We start from the raw sequence: 21,571 nt of genomic DNA, 5'->3' as shown, positions 1-21,571 counted from the left end.
TAGTCAGATGACCAAACTTCATATAGTTTAAAGAGAGATTAGTGTATCTGAATATTATAATGGACTTTCAGAGCAGAGTTTTATGGATAATTTTCTTTCATTTGTAAAACTAATAATGTTGGCTTATATTAGTAATTAGATTTTGTAGTGCTTGAAAAAGATCAGTAAAATTTCTAGATAATTTCAAAAAGGCTCTGGTGATTTTTTTTTGTTCACAAAGATGGCATCTTCTTACTATTAATTTTTTTTCTACTTTTGTTTTTCTTTAAAACAGCCACTTAAATTTTTTTTTTAAATTTTTAGTTGCAGTTGGACATAACACCTTTATTTTGTTTATTTATATGTGGTGCTGAGAGGATTGAACCCAGTGCCTTGCATGAGCTAGGCGAACGCTCCACCACTGAGCCACAACCCCAGCCTCTTTTTCTACCTTTTTTATTTGAAGATTGTTTGAAAACAAAGATGGAATTTTATTTTCATGTTACAGTAGAATTGAGCATTTAATGAACTTTTTTTTTTTTTTTTTTTTTGGTGTGGAGGATTGAACCCAGAAGCACAAACACTGAATTACACCCCCAGCCCCTTTTATCTTTTATTTTGAAATAGGGTCATTCTAAATTGCTTAGGTCTTGCTGAGTTGCTGAGGCTGACCTTGAATTTGGAAGTCCTCCTGCCTCAGCTTCCTGAGTCACTGGGATTACAGGCTATAATGAACATCTTAATTGAACAGTGTAATTTGCATATATTACTCAAGTAAGGCAGATGGCCTTTTTCAGGTAAGAATGTAAGGCCTGCGGTCACACCTTCTTCCTACCAGAATTTAATTTCTGGGTCTACTATTCACAGCTTTTATGCCTTGATTTTCTTATCTGTAATGTTGGGAGAGTAATAGGACCTGTCTCATAGAGTAAGATTAAATGACATGAAACAGGTAAAATATTTAGTTCTGTCTGGGTACATTATAGAAACTGGAGAATATTAACTACTGTAATTATTGGAAAAATTTCACAGGTAAAATATTTAGTTCTGTCTGGGTACATTATAGAAACTGGAGAATATTAACTACTGTAATTATTGGAAAAATTTTACAATAGCAAATCCTTTTTCAGTTTTTTATTTTTTTAATACATAGATTATTCATATTCAAGGAAGAAAAATATGAGCATATAGAGCTGTGAGAATTAGACTTTAAAAAAAAATTTTTGTAGTTGTAGATGGACAGAATGCCTTTATTTTATTTGTTTATTTTTATGTGGTGCTGAGGATCCAATCCAGTGCCTCATACATGCTAGGCAAACCCTCTACCATTGACCTATAGCCCCAGCCCCGAGAATTAGACTTTTAAAGTAAAAAGGAGAACTAGTTCTTATGGAATAATCTTAGTATTACTATTCTGTTAATGTCAGTTTCAGACTGACTTCTTGTTTCATAAATAAGAACCTACAGTGGCTATTAAAATTATTATTTTTTTTGAAGAGAGAGAGAGAATTTATTTTTAATATTTATTTTTTAGTTTTCGGCAGACACAACATCTTTGTTTATATGTGGTGCTGAGGATCGAACCCGGGCCACACGCATGCCAGGCTACTGCTTGAGCCACATCCCCAGCCCTACAATTATTTTTAAGGGAAATTCCATTTGTAGAGAATGATGAGGTGAAATTATTGTTAGGTAAACTAATATTGGTAATTGTCTGCCAAGGAAGGCTTTCCAGACTTTACTGTGATTCTTTCTTCTACCTAAGTATTTCCCTTACATTTGTGCTAATATACAACTATATAATATACATTAAAACATATACAAACAGATTTCAAAAAGATGATAATGAAGAGTAAAGTAGATGTTCTAATACTTAAGTTTTGCACCTCCTTTTCCTTTGCTTATCCTCCACTGGCCAGGACACAACTTTGAGATTTTGCTTCAAAGAGAGAACCTTCTGCTGGGTGTGGTGGTGCAAGCCTGTAATCCTGGTCATTTGGGAGGCTGAGGCAGGAGGATGGCAAGTTTGAGGAAGCCTGGATAACGTGGTGAGACCTGTCTTAAAATTTTCAGAAAAAACCTGAGGATATTGCTCAGTGGTAGAGCATTTGTTGAGCATATGTGAGGCCCAGAGTTCAATTCCCAGTATTGCCAAAAATTGAGAGAAAACCTTCTCTTGAGGTTTTAAACCTAACATGTTAGTTTTGTTGCATTTTGTTTTGAACCACAGAGAGTCAGGAATAGTCAAATGAGAAAACTTGTCTTTTGCCTTTTGCCTTCTTGAGGTTTGAGTTTATTATACCTTAAGAAACAAAGTCTGAACTGAGAATTTTACCAGTGTAAGGAGTATCAGACATGGTTCTTAGTTGAGGGTTCATACCTTGTGATTAATTGATAAGTTTTAGAGGGCCCTTGATCCTCTTGAAATTTCAGCCAGTATTTTGGATCTCTGTGCAGACTGACATTTTTCTGGGCAAAGATGTAAAGCTTTCTTTAGATTCTCAAGGAGTTCACCAAAGGCTAGCAATTATTGCTCTGGATGGGAGGGCATCAGTTTTCTTAGATTTTCTTAAATTCTTAGAGAGAATTTGTTATTATAATCCAGATCTGTATAAGAAGATCTTATGACTAGGAGTTTCTTGTTCTGTAAGTTGTTTCCAATTTTTCATTTGTTTTGGTACCAAACAGAATTTTAAAAGGTGTTTGAAGATAGAAATTGCTGTGTGACTGCAGTGTAGTTATTTGCAGATTTTTTGATTGGTATCATTTGAAAATTTAAGTTGGGTAAATAGGAGTACCAGTGGTAAAATTGAGTGTGCCTGTAAAAAAGCATTTTTATCCAGAACAGCTGTGGACCTAGAAGTTGAGAGGGGAAATTCAGGTTGTCTTTGCTGGTAAAGAAATATCTTGGCAGCCTGTGAAGGAGAGAACTAATATCTGTTGGCTCTGCTATGTGCCAGGCAGTTGTACCACATGGTGTCTCATTTAAGCCTTCCAGCAACACCAGTAGCAAGGCGTGTTTGCTGTTAACTGGGAACCAAGGAACTTGCCCACTCCTGCAGAGAGGGCTGGGATTGGGACTCCAGGCTCTTCTGGCTCCAAAGCCAGTGCCTTTTCTGTTGTGGCCATTAGCATAAAGGTACCCAGATGAGAACTGGAGCTAACCTAGCTCCTACTCATTTTGTGCTGGGATGATGTACTAAATGAATTGTGTTGTATCAACTCTAGTAAGAACCATGAAAACTGTGAGGAGACTGAAGCAGGAAAGAAATCGGAGAAGAGCCATGGGAACAGCTAACCAGCAACAACGCTCTGGGGGTGATGGGGAAGAGTCATGATACAGTAGCAGACCAGGACTCTGGGTTCCTTGAGCAGGCTGGGTAGGGAGTAGGATGGGGTAGAGAGGGAGAAGATGGTTCTCTGACTCCTATTTGACTCAAGACTGGCCCCATAAAGGCATGATAGCAACAGGGTTGTGCACAAGGGTTTGGTACACTGCGGCAGTGGTGTCCTTTATCATTCATTCATCTTTCTGTCTTTGGGGAACCCACTTATTGTGGGAAAAGGGCTGTGCTCAAGACTGGGCACTAATTCTGGCTTTATGCATTGAGAAAACTTATTTAACCTCTTTGAGCTTTAATTTCCATTTTTGTAAAATTGAAATCCTATTTCCCCAGGTTGTTGTGGGGAGTAAGGGAGGTAAGGTGGTCAGACTGGGTGATGCATGGTCAGTTGCATAATAAATATGTGTTCTCTTTCTTTCTGTTTGCCATTGATCTTTTTGAAGTCAGCTGTGTGGATCCAGATCTTGTTCAGAATATGCAGTGCACGCATCGATGTTAAATTTTAATTTAATTAATTCAGGGTTGCTTATGCCTAAGACACTGTTCAAAGTAATATGTTAAAAACAGTAAAAAGAACATGGAAAAAGATTGGGACTTGGCATCATTTCAGGTGAAGTACCATCTTCTAATAAGGAAATATAGGCTTTGGAATTGGCCTTTTACCAAGGGCAGAGGGCAGTGTCTGGCAGTGGTAGGGGCTTCTCCTCTGCCATACCTTATGAGGAAATGCAGTGAGTTCAGGCTTCTAAGGAGGTATCTTGTCTTAGCATTGTAGAAATCACAGCTGTTGCCTGCCTTCCACATTATAGGCACACAACACTTTTCTTTTTGAATGAATATTTTGAAACCAAGGACATTTATAGGAAAAGGGAAGTTTTTTGATGGTCAAAAGGCTACTTTCAGCCTTTGCCTCATTAAATTAGTTTTTCAGAAAGATAGACATGGATCAGAAGGTGTGGTGTTTATCCCTAATTTTGAGCAATAGTCAAAAAAACTTGGAAACAGATTGACATAGGACCTTTTAAGTAAAAAGGAAGTTTTAGTATTCCCCCTTCTGTGCTGTCTTCCATTTAGCTATCTGTCTACATTTACCTTTTCAGCTGTGTCTACAGCTGATAGAACTAACTGGTATGCTGTTTGTTTATTTTTTCCCCTTCCTTCCCTTCCTTTATTTTTTCTTCTGGGAATTGAACTCAAGCCATTGAGCATGTTAGGCAAGTGTTTTCGCACTAAGCTAAATCTTCAGCCCCTAAAGTCAATATATTTAAAAAATTATATTTATTGTTTGTTTGCTTATTTATTTATTTACTTATTTTTAAGACAGGGTCTCCCTCTGTTGCCCAGGCTAGTCTCAAACTCCTGAGCTCAAGTGGTTCTCCTGAGTAGCTAGGACTATAGGCACATGTCACTGTGTCCAGCTTATATTTATTTTTTTAGCTGGTACATAAAAACATAAAAATGCTATCAATGTGATGTTTTGATAAAAATCAATACAATTCAAAATTATATTGTTTGTTTGCTTATTTATTTATTTTTGAGACAGGGTCTTCCTCTGTTGTCCAGGCTAGTCTCAAAAAAAATTCTTTTTATTCTTTTTAATTGTACATGTCAGGCAGTAGAATATATTTTGACATACATACATGGAGTATAACTTCTCATTCTTGTGTTGTACATGATGTGGAGTGTTAGCACTGGTTGTATATTCGTATATGAACATAGGGAAGTTATGTCTGATTAATGCTACTGTCTTTCTCATTCCCATCCTTCCCTCCTTCCTCCCATTCTCCCCTGTCCAATCTGGTGAACCTCTACCCGCCTCCCCTTCTGCCTATTGTGAGTCAGCCTCTGTGTATCAGAGAGAACATCCAGCCTTTGGTTTTTTGGGACTGGATTATTTCACTTAGCATGATAGCTTCCAGTTCCATCCATTTACCAGTAAATGCTATAATTTCATTTATTTTTATAGCTGACTAATTTTCATTGTGGTGTGTACCACATTTTCTTTATACATTCATCTGAAGGACATCTAGGTTGGTTCTATAGCTTAGCTATTGTAAATTGAGCTGTTATGAACATTGATGTGTCTGCATTACTATAGTAAGCTAAAAAAAACAACACATTTTTATTTGAGGAATTTCATGTTTTTACTTCTTCCACTGCCCATGTAGTTCCTCTAAAGGTTGAGTCAAGATACATCTTTAAAAAAAAAAAAAAGATACATCTTAAAGTAGCCCTTTTGTAAAGAGTCTGTGCTTAATCCACAGTTATCCTGGACAGCGCACAGTTCTTTTATGTGGACTTTTATTTCCCTTTGAATTATGCACATATTTAAGAATAAAACTTCTTCACTGAAGATCTTGGGGGTCTGATTTCTTTCTCTTCTTTCTTTCTTTTTCTTTTAATTGCAGGGGCGGGGGAGGTACCAGGGATTGAACCCAGGGACACTCAACCTTGGAGCCACATCCCCAGCCCCATTTTGTGTTTATTAGAGATAGGGTCTCACTGAGTTGCCTAGCGCCTTGTCATTGCTGAGGCTGGCTTTGAACTTGCAATCCTCCTGTCTCAGCCTCCCAAGCTGCTGGGATTACAGGCTTGCACCACTGCACCAGGCAGGGGTCTGATTTCTTAAAAGCAGTTTACTTTTGGATCATTTTTAGAGTAGATGAATCTGCTTAGTTCTCAATGTCTGACACCATTCCTAAACCAGAATGAGTTTAAGTCACATTCATTTCTAAACTATCATACTCAAGTAGTACAAATCTATGGAATTTTCCCATTATCTTCAATCTAGACATTTAAAAAAAAACCCTTGATGTCCCCTTAAAAATTGGAATATTCAATCAGTATAACTGAGATTTCAACTCTCATCCTAGCTTTTTTTTTGCTCCTGGGGACTGAACTGAGGGGAGCTTTACCACTGAACTATATCCCCAACCCTTTTTATTGTTTATTTTGAGACATGGTTTTGCTGAGTTGCCTGACAGGCTGGCCTTGGAATTAGAATCCACCTGCCTCAGCCTCCTGAGTATCTAGGATTAACAGAAATGTACAACTGTGTCTGGCTCTTTTTTTTTAGATTATCATCAACAATTCAGTCCTGGCATAATCCTTATGATTATCAGTATTCCCATCACTTTGAACTGTCCTGGGTTTTATAATATTCTTCCTTATATGTGTCAAGATTCATATTGAATTCATGGGTTATAAAAAGATTTAGTTTTTGCAGCTGTTTTTAAGTCTTTGTGTACAAGTTAAAAACTATACCCAAGTGCTACTATGGCCTTTAATGATAACCTGACATTTAATATTGATTTTCATTTTACTCTAAGAAAGCTTAAAGATATTTTAATCATAACCAATTAAAATGAAGTTCTAAAACTCAGTCGCTTTAGTCTGAGATGTGGCTGATTCTTGAGAAATCTGTCTGGAACTTTTCAGCTTTGAGGAACCTGATGTAGCCTTTGGCTGTTGAGAAAACTTTGCACTTTATTTCTCATAGTTCTGCTTTTAAAACATATTGGACAGAGTTGGGCACAGTGGCACACACCTGTAATCCCAGTGGTTTGGGAGGCTGAGGCAGGAGAATCGTGAATTCAAAGCCAGCCTAAGTAAAAGCGAGGTTCTGAGCAACTCAGACCCTGTCTCTAAATAAAATACAAAATAAGGCTGGGGATGTGGCTCAGTGGCTGAGTGCCCCTGAGTTCAATCCCCAGCATTCCCTCCCTCAAAATGTGGGATAGCTGTATTTCTTTGTATTTACATTTACATCATAACATTGTAAAACATATTTCAAATAATTGTGGAATTTTGGCTTTTCTGGTTTAATGGGATGTTCTATATGTCATATATACTTTTGAGATACTAGAGCTTGGGAATGGTAGATTTCACTTATTCTCTTGAATTATGGGGAGGCTTGATTGTAAAAGATTGTGTATAAATGGTTTTCAAAGCATGTATGAAGTAAACAACTATGAAAGGAATCTACATATGAGCTGGTTAATTGAGTCTCCTCCAATGAACTTAAATTCTTATTTAAATAATATGCATAATATTTTGTGATCCATTCACTCAACAAATTTCTTTTGAGCTGTTGGTATACTAGACACTGTTTTGGGAGCTTAGTGATAAGCAAAATTGGATTGGTGTCTGTTATTCTAGAAAGAAGACATGAATTGACTAAAAAGACAATTCCAGTAATGCTAAGTTCTCTTGGGAAACTTGGGTAGCCCCAGGGAAGGCTTCTTGGAGGAAGTGATATTTATGCTGAAATCTAAAAGATGGAGCATGTAGGTTGATAAATTTCTTCTCAAGGTCATGACTGCTGGAGGTCAGAGACTGGGTGGGTTATTAAAGTTGTCAGGGGCCACATAATCCAGGCTGAGGTAGAGAGTTTATCCTTCCTCTTAAGGGCATTTGTAGATCCATAAGTAATACAACCACAAAATATATATATATTACACATAGACCCCTTGTCAGTTATGAGAAATAACATTTCCTCTCATGTTTATATATTCTTTGTTATGCTTTTTTTCCATGTTCAATGTGATGATTAATAGCATTATTGTGGAAGGTTGCTTTGAGATAGTTTTATTGTTGGAGTTGTGATTTTAAAAAGTTCTTTTGTCATGATGGCATTATGCTTGTCATATATTATGGTCCTGTGGCTTTTTTGAAAACAAATCACTTAATCATTATTTGTTTTAGGGAAAAATGACAATTTTAATTTGAAAATGGGAAAAATATCTTGACTTTTTAAAATGTAAGTGAAATTCATCTATAGGTTTATCTCTGTGCTGTATAGATGACACTGGGTTATTAAAGTGCATAATTTTAAGTTTTTGGATGTTTTTAATTTTCTGTATTATGAATTACTATTTGAATAGTGGGTACAGGAGATTTAATTATGTTTAGAATATTAGAACTAAAATTGTCAGCACCAATTGGAGTTCAATAAATGAGTATAAGCAGTAGTAAAAACATTTACACAGGCAACGGTGAGGTGCTAAGCAATTCAGTGAGACCCTGTCTCTAAATAAAATACAAAATAGGGCTGGGGATGTGGCTCAGCGGTGGAGTGCCCACCTCTTTGTCACTCACCAATTTAAAATTTTCTTGAAATGTTGTAATGTAAATTATTGAGAGTTATCTCTACTCCATTTTTTGTGAGTGGTAAAAATGGAATGGAGTGTGTTTTAGTACCAATGCTTGAAGTGGAACTGGATTTGTGATGGTCTACATATAGAAAAAAGCATCAGCTTTGATTATTTCAGTCTCTAACCTGTGGTAGTCTTAAAGTAAATAAAAAGACCATAGAATCTGGAGTTTTTGATAGTCAGTTCTTCCATGACCACTTTTATACTTAAATGGTCAGTGAATTTCAAAATTATTTTAGTCATAGTTAATTGGACAATGTGCATTCTGGTGAGTACAGATGTATACTTGATATTAGAATAATCTTGGTGAAATTAGAAATAGTCTTGGTGAAATGTTTCTTTGCAATTTTACTTAGTGGTATATTCTTACTCATTTGTGATAATGCAGTATATTTCACTTATATTTCTTGGTTAGAAGAGTATCTCATATATATATTTGAGAAGGCTGTTTACAATTGTGTATTCTCTATTAAAAGAATAACTTCTTGGGCTGGGGTTGTAGCTCAGTGGTAGAGTGCTTGCCTAGCACAAAGGAGGCTCTGGGTTTGATCTTTAGTACCACATAAAAATAAATAAAGATATAGTGTCCATCTGTAACTAAAAAAAATAATTAAAAAAGAGAATTATTTCTTCACATCAGGGTATTATAGTTAATGATTTTATACCCTTTCTGTCCATAAATGTGAGGATAATTGACCATGTATTTGCCTTTTTCTTGGTGGGCTAATCATGAAGTTTTACTTGATTGATTTAGAGAACATGAGTAGTTAAGAACCTGGTGGTTATGGGGCTGTGGCTGTGGCTCAGAGATAGCACACTTGGCTAGCACGTGTGAGGCACTGGGTTCGATTCTCAGCACTGCGTATAAATAAATAAAAGGTCTATCAGCAACTAAGACACATTAAAATTAAAAAAAAGAATAAAAAGAACCTGGTAGTTATGAGGAGTGAATGAGTTAGTGTAGCTAATAGTTAGAACATGTCCCAGTTCATGGTGAGATATATACATATGTCTATATTTGTATAAATGTTGTCTTTTTCATTGTTGCTGTTATTATCTATTTATAAATACTATTATCTGAGTCTTATTATTTCATTCTCAAGTTGATCTTGTAAAGATGATTTCTTTTTGTATATTTTGTTTAAGAAAGTGGGTATTTATTTTTAAAAAAAATTTTAGTTCATCTGTTGATTATATAAAATAAAATAATATATCACTATTACATTTGCTTGATAAACTTTAAAAAACATTTAAAAAGAATTTTTGAGTGAAGTAACATTTGGAAACTGCCAAAATTAGTATATTACTAAACACAAGGACTAGTCTAGCCAAGTGTGAGCTTGATTGCGTCTTGACAGATGTTAAAACATTGTGTTCACCTGTCTTCCCAACTGGTGTATGTGGTGAGTTGGAGGGGTTAGAGATTGGGGAGTTGGATGTATGTGATAATTGTGAAGCATATACTTAGGAAGTAGCTGTTAACATTGCACTTATATCAAGTGGGAACATTGAAAAAAAATCTTAAAAAAAAATCTGAAGAAGTTAGAAGGAGTTTTGCAAAATAGTATCTTTGAAGCAGGTGGTTTAGAATATGAGTTTCATGTGTTAATTTTTTTCATCATCTGTGAATTTTTACTTAGTTATTTTTATGCACTGAAATTATGGATTGTGCACATGAAATTTTGATTAGTAGTGAAACCTGTATTTAGTCTTTCTAAATACAGGTTACATCACTTACATTATTTTTCTCCTTCATGGACTGTTATGGTTATTATAATGTTCCAAACACTAATTTTTAAACAATTTTTTTTTAGTTGTTGATGTACCTTTATTTTATTTATTTGTATGTGGTGCTAAGAATCGAACCCAGGGCCTATACACGTGCTAGGCAAGCTCACTACCACTGAGCTACAATCCCAGCCCCCCAAACACTAATTTTTTTTATACTTATCTCAAGATAATGACTATTGTCATTGACATGTCTACAGCTTCTATCAAGGCTAGAAAATGTATTCACCTTGTAGATTTTTTTCTTTCATAATGAATTCAAATAAAATAAGTGGCCAAATGAACATGTTCATAAAAGCAAAATATACAGGTTTTTGAAGTAGGCATATAATAAGAGAAATGAAGGCTTTAAGAAGTCATTGACAGTTTAGTAAGTGTGATTGGACTGAGATGTCAACCAGAATTCTCTCTTCCATGTTCCCTTCTTGAGCTGGTAGATGCTGAAGTTATGTTCTACTAAAGAATTTGAGGGTGCAGTGGCACAGGACTGTAACCCTAGCAGCTCAGGAGGCTGAGGCGGGAGGATTGCAAATTGAAAGCCAGCCTCAGCAATTTAGGAAGTCTGTAAGCCACTTAGCAAGACCCTATCTTAAGGACTGAGGATGTGGCATTTTTTTTCTCAAAAATTATAAAATTGATCTTATACTCTCAGAAATGGCAATAAGTGAAGAACAATTTTCCAATAACTTTCTCCACAAACTAGAAAACTAAATAATCATTAACAGAAAATTGTGAAAACAAAACAACTGAAAGTAAATGTAGAGAATAAGAATGCAGGTACTAAAGATAAGTCTTTAAACCTTCTAGAATACATAGTGCAGAAGTGATGCAGCCATCAAAGTTGAACTGAGTAAATGCATTTCCTCCACACACAAGGAAAGGTTGGAGATGTAGTCATTGGCTAGTACAGTTGGCAGCAGCATTTGTAATGATTTTATAGGTGTCAGTCCATAGATAGCCTATTCCCTGGAGAAAAGCAGCTCAGGATATGGAACCAGGAAGGGCATGGGGGTGCAGGGAGGGAGAGATAGAGACGGACATAGAGGGAGAGGGACAAGACAGATTGTACTGGAAAAATACATTTTGACTTGTCTTTTTTTCCTCTTCATATTTTTCCCTCTCTTAGTTGTTTTGCAGGCTTATTTAGGCCATACAGAACTATAGCCAGGTTAGAAATAGAAGAAGCATCTGGGATGCTAGAGAGGTTGATGATTAAGACACAAAGATACCTAAAGTTATGGGAAGAGGTTTATTTATTTTTAATTTTTTAAAAAATCTATTTTCTTAGTTGTAGATGGACATAATACCTTTATTTATTTATTTATTTATTTGTTTGTTTTTGGTACTGGGGATTGAACTCAGGGGACTCGGCCACTGAGCCACACCCCCAGCTCTATTTTGTATTTTATTTAGAGACAGGGTCTCACTGAGTTGCTCAGCGCCTCACTTTTGCAGAGGCTGGCTTTGAACTCAGGCTCTTCCTGTCTCAGCCTCCTGAACTGCTGGGATTACAGGTGTGTACCACCATACGTGGCTATTCTTTTATTTTTATGTAGTGCCGAGGATCGAACCTAGTGTCGGAGATGCTAGGCAATCACTCTATCACTGAGGTACAACTCCAGCCTGGTTAAGAGGTTTATGACTTAGAAGACATCTTGGAATTGCATCCAGTTTTCCTTGTAAGCTGGGTGATCTTAGTTATACAAAAGACTTTCTCAGTTTCTCAGTTTGCTCATCTGTGAAGTGGTGATAATATCTTCCTTTCAGGATTCATTTGAGAGGTAATGTGTGTGAAATTCCCAGAGCAGTACCTGACATGTAGTATGTACTTGCTCATTGACAGTTGTCATTATTCCACCTATGAGGTCAGGGTCCATGACCATTCCCAATGTCTAGGATAGTATCTCCTTACATCCTCACTGCTCAATGAGTACTTGTTGAATGAAACCATCCTTTTTATATTGTATATAAAGCTATACTAATTTTTAGTATTTTCATTCTTTTTTATTTTCTAGTTTATATCTTAAATGTTCCTTTTTTTTTAAATGGTGCTGGGGATTGAACCCAGGGCCTTGTGCATGGGAGGCAAGAACTCCACCAACTGAGCTATATCCCCAGCCCTTAAATATTCTTCTAGAGTTTTTTTTTTTTTTTTCTTCTAGAGTTTTTCTTTAAAATTTATAAATAGTGTTTTGTATAAAACATTTGTGTAATCAACTGAGTATAGCTTTAAAGACAAAGGTTTGTGATTGTGACCACCTCCACTAACAGGAAGGTCACGGTGCTTTGGACAGAATAGTCTTTGAAAGGACTGAGATTGTCACAGGTTGCCAAACACTTGAAAGGCTTTGAGAGGAAGTTTCCTTTTCTAGTTTTATTATCAGTCTCTTCAGCTGTGTCTGATACTGGCAGTGTCTAGTGTGTAGGAGATATGGAATAAAATGTTGATTGAATAAATGAATGTGACAGTGTTTCATATATCAAGATTTAATGGGGTCTATATTGGGTAGTATTTATTTGATTAGTTTTGAAAAGCAGAAAACAGTATACAGGCATTAAATGAATTTCAGTGCAGCCTTGATAATAAAACCAACTCAGTATCCTGTCACATTTTGCGCTTAGATTGGGTAGGTATTTGCCATTCCTTAAGAATTGTTGCTGGCACTAATGTGGCACTTAGCAACTCCTTTCTTGAAATCACCACAGGGAACGCTAATCTAGAATCCAGGACCTAAAGAGTGTTGTCTTCATACAGTCTCCTGGGTGAGTACATGAAGCATATGTGAGTGGAGGAGTGAGCTACGGGATAGAGGATGGTATTCTAGTACTTTCTCTCACCCTGGCCACTCTTGCCTTATATGGATATATGTCAGTTCAGACACCAGTTCTGGCTCATCATGATTAATGAAAGATAAGCTCTATAAATTTCCTACTCTGGTCTTCTGTGTAGTTTCTCTTTCCTCTTAGATGGACAGCCTGTCTATATTTTTGTTTAATAAGTGTTCAGGAAATTTAAAAAGCTTCTTTTAATTCTTTAAACAAATGTAACTAAAAAGAAGTTTTTTTAGAAAAGCAAAAATAGTTAAAAAAAAAAAGAAAAAAATGCAAAATGGAAAAGTTTGTGTTTGTTGGGTTAGGAATTCTTTCCTTCTATCTCCAGCTTCTCAACCACCTCAATTGTTACTTTTTTTTTTTTAAATACACAGGAAGAATTGAATTTTGTTTTTTGAGAGAGAGAGAGAGAGAGAGAGAGAGAGAGAGAGAGAGAGAGAGAGAGAGAGAGAATTTTTATAATATTTATTTTTTAGTTTTCGGTGGACACAACATCTTTATTTTATTTTTATGTGGTGCTAAGGATCGAACCCAGCGCCCCACGCATACCAGGCGAACGCATTACCACTTGAGCCCCATCCCCAGCCCCAGGAAGAAGTGAATTTTAGGCAATCTGTGCTTCCATCCCTTCACTATGGTGTATAATTAAGAGGTGGCAGGAAGGATATATTGTGGTCCTCTAAATTCTTAACATGAGAAGCATACTTGGTGTTTCATATTTTAGAAAGATTTTAAAGTATTTTGGGAGATTTCTTTGTTACTAGAAACCTCATTTTCCAGGCTCTTCATTTCCTGAGAAATGCATAATTTGATAAGACTCAGTTTGTCTTTGTGGTTTGTACTTGAAAAAGTGGTACAGTATATATTCTAAATAGGCTAGTGCATGACCCTGAGAGGCCTTTCTTTGGTGAGTATATATATTCAGAAACGGGTAATCAAGATATGTCTCCAGGAATTTTCTTTCTTCCAAGAGATTCATTTCCACATGTCAAATATAAACTGGGTCCATAAACTCTGGTGAGTATTTTCATTTAGCCATCTGAACAATTTTGGTTTCAGATCCAAAAAAGGTAATTTTCCCCCAAGCTATTTAATAGTTAAATTTCCTTTTTTGTTTCTTCCTTGTTTTTTCTTTTTAGGGAGAGTGGGGTCTTACTGCTTCTCTTTCGTGATCATAGTTGAGCTATTTGAGAAATCAAGCCATTTTAATGCTTAAACTGAACATCAGAGTTTGGAAAGCTCTGATGGCAGATTACTCATGTGGGACCATTCTGCTTGACCACAGGGGCAACAAGAGGAGGAAAGAAAAATAATTTATTATTTATTTTTTTGAAGTGCTGGAAATGGAACCCAGGGCCTGATACCTAGTAGCAAAAGTACATTACTGCTGAGCCACATTCCCAGCCCCAGAATTATAAATATATAATATTTTAGTTCTAAAAATTGCAGCATCTGATGATTAGATTTAAAAATAGAAGGACATTCAAGGAAACTGTGATCATCCTTTTTTTTTTTTTGTATCAGGGATTGAACTCAGAGGCACTCGACCACTGAGCCACATTGTATTTTGTATTTTATTTAGAGACAGGGTCTCACTGAGTTGCTTATCACCTCACTGTTGCTGAGACTAGCTTTGAAGTTGTGATCCTCCTGCCTCAGCCTCCTGAGCCGCTGGTATTAAAGGTGTGCCCCATCATGCCCAGTTAATAGTGATCAATTTTGAGGTATAGGAATGGGAGATTTTACTTTCTACCTTGACATTAAAAAGGCTAAAAAAGCAGAAGGGTAGTCATGTGTTTTAGATCTGGCTGCTTTCCAACTAATAGGAAGTGAGCAAATTAGTGGTAGCAAAAATATATGAACACTGGTGATCATTAGATTAAGCCTTTATATAGTAGGTTACAATGTGAGGAAAGACTCCTCCTGTCGAGGAGTCTTTCAATACATTGTAAATGCTTATGCTCTATTATTTGAGATATATATGTTTATCTGTCCTTCCATCCATCCTCCATCTACCCACCCATCATCCTTTTGCCTATCCAACTGTATGAACTAAGAAAGAGAAGTACAACTTGAGACCTCTTTGACATAATTGGTTTCTTTTCTGTAACGAGAACTAAGTTGTTCATCTATACAGGTAATGTTGGAAAAGTGTTATTTTCGATCTTTGGCAGGAGGGTCAAGTACTTGGTAGTTTTAAGAAATAGTGTGTAGGACTTTAAAAAGTCAATCTGTTGGTATGAAATTTTTTATTCTCATAGTTTTTTAAAATTCTTAGTTTAGTGTTTTCATTGCACAAAGTACTCGGCTTCCTGGTTGTCATACTATACTTTAACGAGCTACACAATAATTTGTAAATTATGTTCTTTCCTTTTCTACTCATCAGCTCATCAACACCATGCCCATTCTGTGTAAATTTACTTTAAGATTGAAATTTTGTTTTTTGTGTAATACTATTAGAGAAATCAAGAGAGTTAGTGGTTTGCATTTGATTTTTAGGATATTTAGTTACTGAATCAGATTTTGCTGCTTAACAACCCCCTGCAAAACTTGGTGGCTTAAAACAACAACCATTTATTTAGCTCACCATTCTTTGGTTTGGCAATTGGGCCTGGGATTAGCTGTGGAATGGATCTTATCTCCTGCAGTCTCGCTTATGTACTGGCAGTTGATGGCGTCACTCATGTATCTGAGGCTGACTGTTGGTTGGCTGGGGCTGCAGGAGTCCCTGAGCTCTGTGAGTCTTGTTTACCTAGCAGGTTAGCGTGGGCTTCTCCACATGGTGATTGTGCACTTCTTTAGAGCAGCAGGAGAGGTAAAGTGCACATGTGTTAAGCACTTTTCACATTTTTATTTGCATTATGTTTGCTGTTATCTCACTGGCCCAAGCAAGTTACAAGGCCTCTGGAAATTCCAAGGATAGAAAAAGACTCCCCACTCGTCATAGGAGGAGCTCTAAAACTGTACTACAAGTGGCATGAGTATAAGGATGGAAAGAATCTGTGGCCCTTTTTGCAGTCTGCTATAAATGTTCTTGATGGCATCATATCAGTTCAGTGGATATTCTCTATTTTGAACTTATCTAGAATTCAGGGGGTTGGGGTATAGCTCAGTTGGTAAAGTGCTTGCCTTGCATGCAAAAGGCCCTGGGTTTCATACCCAGCACCACCAAAAAAAAAAAAAAAAGTAAAAAATAACAACAAAAAAAATCTAGAATTCACTCACTTCTTACTGCATCCTCTGTCACCTCCTAAACCACTGTCATCTTTTGCCTCCTAACAGGGTTTCTGCTTCCATCTTTGTCCTTATGCTCCACAGAGCAGCCATGGTAAACTTTTAAAATTAGAACTCAAGTTGGGCATCAATGTAATCCCAGCAACTCAGAAGGCTGGAGCAGGAGGATTGTAAATTGGAGGTCAGTCTCAGCAATTTGTGAGGTCCTAAAGAGTTTAGCCAGACCCTGGCTCAAATAAAAAATGAAAAGGGCCGGGTATGTAGCTAGCTCAGATGTAAGGTGCTCCTGGGTTTAATCTCCAGTCCCCCCCCCCCAAAAAAAAAATTAGGTGGTGGCTCCTCCTGATAGCTGAGATGATGGCTGAATCTCAATCTTGCTGGACTAGAGGCAGCTGATCTCCCCTGTTCTGATGCTCAGCTAGACTAGCCTAATGATCTTAATGAAGGATTCATCCTATCCCTCTTAAAATTTTTTAACAGATTTTTAGTTTGATGATATTTTAGTCTTTAGGAATATAATCATTGTATGCTTCTTGTTTATGTAAATGCATAAATATATATAGGTATGTGTTATGAGGAGGGTGGAACATGGAGCAGATACTCTAAGCTGGATCGTAGAGGTTAAGGTAGTTGTTAATATCTCCTGGTAATCTTGAAATTCCTGCAAACCCCAAAGTGATTTTTACTCAGGCCTGTGTATCAAATTGCTTATGTCCCACTGTGCTAAATTTCCTCTGAGCTTTACCCAACCCAGGCATGAAATTGTTGTCCTCTAAGTGTAATTTGTCCCTCACTTGACTTTCCCATAACTGATTATCAGGCTTTGAATCTGGATTCTGTTCATCCACAGTTTACCATATGCAGGCATGTGTTTGTAACATAGCTAGTCCACTTATTTGGAATAATGAAATGGATAAGGATGAATAGGAGGAAAGGCACTTTGGCTTCATAAAATAATCTGAATCACAGAATATTTTAAAATAAAGACAATTATGATTTTTAAAAAATTATAGTGCATATGATAAACTAAGATATAACTAGGACATGAGCCATGGAAGCAAAATGATGGAAGTATTTTTATTTTGTTATTTTTAATGCTTTCATTAGTGTATTATAGTTATACATAAAAGTGGGGTGCATTTTGACATAATCATAGGTGTGTGGAATATAATTTGCTCCATTTCAGTCCCCAATGCTTCCTCTTTCCCTTCACTCCCCTAGTCCTTTTCTTCTACTGGTCTAATAATGGAAGTATTTATAATTCACAATGGGATGATTTAAGTTCATCAGCAATTTTTCTTTTCTTTTTTTTTTTTTTGTATTGGGAATTGAACTTAGGGGCACTTGACTGCTGAGCCATATCCCTAGCCCTATTTTGTATTTAGAGACAGGGTCTCACTGAATTGCTTAACGCCTTGCTAAGTTGCTGAGGCTGGCTTTGAACTCTCCATCCTCCTGCCTCAGCTTTCCGAGCCACTGGGGTAACTGGTGTGTACCACTGTGCCCGGCAGCATTATTTATTTGCCTCAGAATTTGAAGAATCTGAGAAATCTAATTTTTCAAACCTTTGATTTGAATTAGTTACTGATTTTCGTATTAAATCCTCCCAATTTGTAAGTATCTGAAAATGTGCTCCTGTGTACTAACTTGTACTGGACTAGAATCATTTTTGAAGTCTAAAATGTAAATTTCGAAGAGGATAAACTTGAGACATGAAACTTTTTGCTTCCTTTCTCTGGCTATTTTGTGTAATTCTGTTTGGAGCTGTCTCATGATTCAGAAGTGGATGGGTGTGTACTATGTTTTGTTATCCTAAAGCTGGGTTTTAAATTTTGAGACAGGGTATCACTAAGTCCCTGAGGCAGGCCTGGAACTTGTGATCCTCTTGCCTTAGCTTCTGGAGTTGTTGGGGTTACAGGCATGAGCCACTGCATCTCTAGCAAGCTGGTTGAGTTAGAAAGCTGGGAATCAAAGCAAATAATTCAGTGAAATGAGGGTGCATAATTCAGTGAAATGAGGGTGCTGAAAATGACTGCAGGGATTATGGAACTATTCTGGATTCTGGTCTATTATGACAGGAAAGGAAAGGACTAAGAATACACATTCTGGGGTCAGACCAGCTAAAGTTTTAAATCCACTTGTACTATTTACTTGTTGGAGTGATCTTAGTAAAGTTATTTAACTTTTACCTCTATATGTCTCAGTTTCCTTGGTGGTTAAAAAAAAAAAAGGTGGTGGGGTAGCACTGTTGTTGCATTTTAGGAGTTGTTCTAAAGATTAAATGCTGTGTGTAAGAGGCTAATTACTGTCATATCACAAAGTAGAGCACATAGTAGATGCTAAGACAGTAAGTATTACCTCATATTTAGGGGACATATTTTTCTTAAGAATTCAGGAAAATGATGATACTACAAGGGCTTAAACGGGTACCTAGAGCGTAGTCTTCTATGATATTTTGGCCCCTACAAGAATATGGAATGCAATTTTTGAGAGGGAAAGAATGAAGGGTAATAGCCAGAGGGAAGAGGTTGCTCAGCATTCACAAAGACTGAAGCTGTTGGGAATAGTCAGTGACATGCTTTGTAGAGGAATGGGCAGGACATTTTACATGTGTACAGTGGCTCCAAATAAGTATGCAAAGTATGCAAGGAGGGAAAACCCCACACCTGGTAATCAAGGTCAAGAGCTAGATGGGCAGGGAGAGAAACCTTGTGTGTGTAAGAGCATGTGTGTTTGAGAGTGGAGCTGGATGGGCGTTTAACAGCGGGTTTGCAGGCTTGGTTCAGGCAATCACTTTGGATTCCAAGGGCAAATAGAAGCCCTGAAGCTAGGTTTCCACAAACAGGAATGATATAAATAAACTAAGGCTAAGAAAGAATTGAGTCGTTCCTGTTGGTTTATGATAGAGGCCTAGTTTCTCAAAGTAAACCAGTCAAGTGCCCCGAGACATAAGAGAATGACCCTGTAATTTCTTTGTGAAGTCTAGTTTTTAGTTTAAAAATTTGGGGAGTTTTGTATTTCATAATTGGTTATGAATTGAGTATCCTTTATCTGAAATGCTTGGGACTAGAAGTGTTTTGGATTTCAGATTTTTGAATATTTGCATATGCATAATGAGATATCTTGGAGGATGGAAACCAAGTCTGAACATGAAATTCATTTATGTTTCATATATTCCTTATACATATAAAAGATAATTTTATGCACTATTTTTAGTGTGCTTGCTTTTTGACTGACATAGGCCATGTTTGGAATATTCTATTTGTGATGTCATATTGCACTGAAAATTTTTTGGATTTTCAGATTAGTGCTCAATTTGTGGATTTTTTTTATTTCATTCAAAAAGTTGCTGTTTTTAGTAAAGCTAATTGTTTCAGGGAGGAGTTCCAAGCTTATCCTGTGACTTCTTAAAGGGGTCCCTGAAGGCAACTAGCAATTGGATGGCAGGAAAGATGGGTTTTTAGCAGGGGCTTCCTACTCAAAGTTGGCTTCTTATGCCCTAAATAACTTCCTAAGGTATCTGAGGAGGTTTTGAAAGCCCATTCATAGTTCTTTATTGCTCAGTGCTTACCTGAGCTACTGAGATTTTTCCTCCCTAGCATGCATTAGCACCTAGAACAGGAAGTAATGGGTGTGTGTTTAATATTCTTGTTCTCTCAGACAGTGTGGTGTTTCTAAGCTGCATTTCTGAGGCAGTTCCTGCTACTCACTCTGTTGACCTCTCTCCGCCCTTCCATTTTCTTTTCCCTGGCCTAAAATACCCAATCTCTTTTTGATAGCTTTTATATTTTAACATTTTTAATGAGATATAATTTATATATCACACAGTTCTCCAACTTACAATGTTTAGTATATTCATAGGGTTGTGCAGCTATCACCATGGTTCAATTTTGGAGCATTTTATCTTCTTAAAAAATTCCTTATCCATTGTTTATCATGCCTCATTCTCCTACATCTATCCCTGACAATCTCATCCCAAGGCTACTTCTGATCTACTTTCTGTCTGTATAGAATTGGCTATTCTGGACATTTTATATAAGCAGAATAATGTAATATGTGACCCTTTGTGACTAAGGTCTCTCACTTAGCATCTGGTTTTAAAATTTCTTCATGTTTTAGTTTTTCCTTTTTATTGTCAAGTAATATTCCATCATACCCATTTTGTTTATCCATTTATCAGTTGATGAACATTTGGGTTGTTTCCACTTTTTGTTTTTTATGAATAATGCTAGTATGAATGTTCATGTACCAGTTTTGTGGACATAGTTTCAAGTTTGTTTTTGCGTAAACAAAAGAGCAGGATTGCTAGGTCATAAGATAACTCTTTAACATTTTGAGGAACTGCTAAACTGTTTTCCAAAGTTGCGGCACCATTTGGCATTACCACTATTACTCTCCGAAGGATTGTTTCTCTACAGCCTTGCTAAGCCATGCTCTTTTTTGATTATAGCCATCATTTTTTAAAAATATTTTTTTTAGTTGTAGATGGACACAATATCTTTATTTTTTACTTTTGTGTGGTGCTGAGGATCGAACCTAGTGCCTCAGGCATAGGAGGCAAATGCTCTATCACTGAGCAACAACCCCTGCCTCAATTATAGCCATCATACTGGTGTGATTAGCATTTCCCTGACTAACATCTTTTCCTGAGCTTCTTGGCCAAGTTGTATATCTTCTTGGAAAAATGTTTATTCAAATCCTTTGCCTTTTTTTTTTTTTTTAAGTTACCCCGGGTTAAGAATTCTTTTTGTATTCTGGAGCAAGTCTCTAATCAAAAAGATGACATATGGATACTTTCTGCCACTCAGTGCTTTGTCCTTTCTCTATATACCGATTATCTGTTTTTTCTTTAGTTGACTGTTTTTGGTCATTGTCTTTTTTTTTTCTTTTGGGTACTGGGGATTGAACTCAGGGGCACTAAGCAACTGAGCCACATCCTCAGGTCTATTTTTGTATTTTATTTAGAGATATGGTCTCACTGAGTTGTTTAGCGCCTTGCTTTTGCTGAGGCTGCCTTCGAACTTGCGATCCTTCTGTCTCAGCCTCCCAAACCGCTGGGATTACAGGTGTGTGTCACTGTACCCAGTTTGCTCATTGCTTTTTTTTTTTTTTTAAATATTTATTTTTTAGTTGTAGTTGGACATAATACCTTTATTTGTATGTAGTGCTAAGGATGGAACCCAGGGCCCCGCGCTTGTTAGGCGAGTGTGCTACCACTGAGCCACAACGCCAGCCCTCTTC

At 36.7% G+C, this 21,571-nt stretch overlaps 1 protein-coding gene across 6 annotated transcripts in view; it reads left to right on the top strand.

Annotated features, from left to right (window-relative positions):
- Nucleotides 1-21,571, top strand: part of Ppp2r5e (protein phosphatase 2 regulatory subunit B'epsilon) — a 142,971-nt gene that overhangs the window by 15,473 nt on the left and 105,927 nt on the right. The window contains exon 2 of one of the 6 annotated variants that reach the window (XM_078050025.1): nt 1,899-2,027. The exons of the other annotated variants lie outside the window; for them this stretch is intronic. The gene's annotated coding sequence lies outside the window, so the exon portion shown is untranslated. The remainder of the gene's footprint in view (nt 1-1,898; nt 2,028-21,571) is intronic. 6 annotated transcript variants of the gene reach the window in all.

The sequence above is a fragment of the Ictidomys tridecemlineatus genome, chromosome 5, assembly GCF_052094955.1.
Source record: "Ictidomys tridecemlineatus isolate mIctTri1 chromosome 5, mIctTri1.hap1, whole genome shotgun sequence".
NCBI lineage: Eukaryota > Metazoa > Chordata > Mammalia > Rodentia > Sciuridae > Ictidomys > Ictidomys tridecemlineatus.
The sequence above is the reverse complement of the archived record's forward strand: the minus strand, read 5'-3'. Positions and strand labels throughout refer to the sequence as shown.